Raw genomic sequence first — 909 nt, forward strand, 5'->3', positions numbered from 1 at the left:
CTCCAAGCATGAAATAGTCTGTTTTACACCAGATTGTACTAAAACATCAGATGTTTATGATGATCATCGACTCATGCTGAATTAAAGCTGCTTTTGTTGAAACATTCTGTGCGTTTAATATTGTACTTGCTGCCTCAAATATCTTAAACACACGTGAATGACATCATCCTCCTCCTCCAGGAAGTGATGTGGTTTTGGAGGGAAAACAGCAGCACAAACACTGCTGTTATTTGAGGAATTCTGGGATGTTTTGTGGTGGTTGTTGGTTTGTGTCACTTTAAAGGGATATTGTGTAGGAATGTCTCCCATCTGGCGGTGAAATTGAATTTTGCATTTAAACGAACTGTGCTCTCCAGCGCCTCGCGTTTTCAAACCCGTGTTGCATCTACGGTAGCTGTTATGTACCAAAAAGCTATGACAGGATGTCCTCTAACAGCACTTCGTCGAGTTTTCCTTCGGGTGAACAGGTTTGTTAGTTCAAACTGCAACTTGACACAACGAACACACGAATGTTACAGTATGAATAATAACAGTGCAATGCAGGTTTTAAACTCGCCGGGGCCGTGAAGCGCCTCTCGCTGCTCTCTCCTCCGGTTCTGCTGCGTTCAGTCACGTGACGCTGGCTCTGAACGAGAACGCCGTGTGGAAACGCGTTGGTCTGGTACTTTTAGACCCTCTCTGCTATTATAGTTTTTCAAGATGGCGGAACGACATGGAAGCCTCCGTGGACCTGCCCGTCACATGTATATAAAGATAATAAATTCTTCGTTTACGAGGATAAATCAGATAACTGGCAGAGGTATTTGTACACCATTGAGACATATTTATGAATAAAAATATTGATTTTAGATTATAAATTACCTAAAAAACTACACATAGGCTAGTCCCTTTAATGTACCAGTAGTTACA

Source organism: Siphateles boraxobius, unplaced genomic scaffold (genome assembly GCF_051911475.1).
Source record: "Siphateles boraxobius isolate OS27281-9 unplaced genomic scaffold, OSU_SipBor_1 138, whole genome shotgun sequence".
Lineage (NCBI taxonomy): Eukaryota > Metazoa > Chordata > Actinopteri > Cypriniformes > Leuciscidae > Siphateles > Siphateles boraxobius.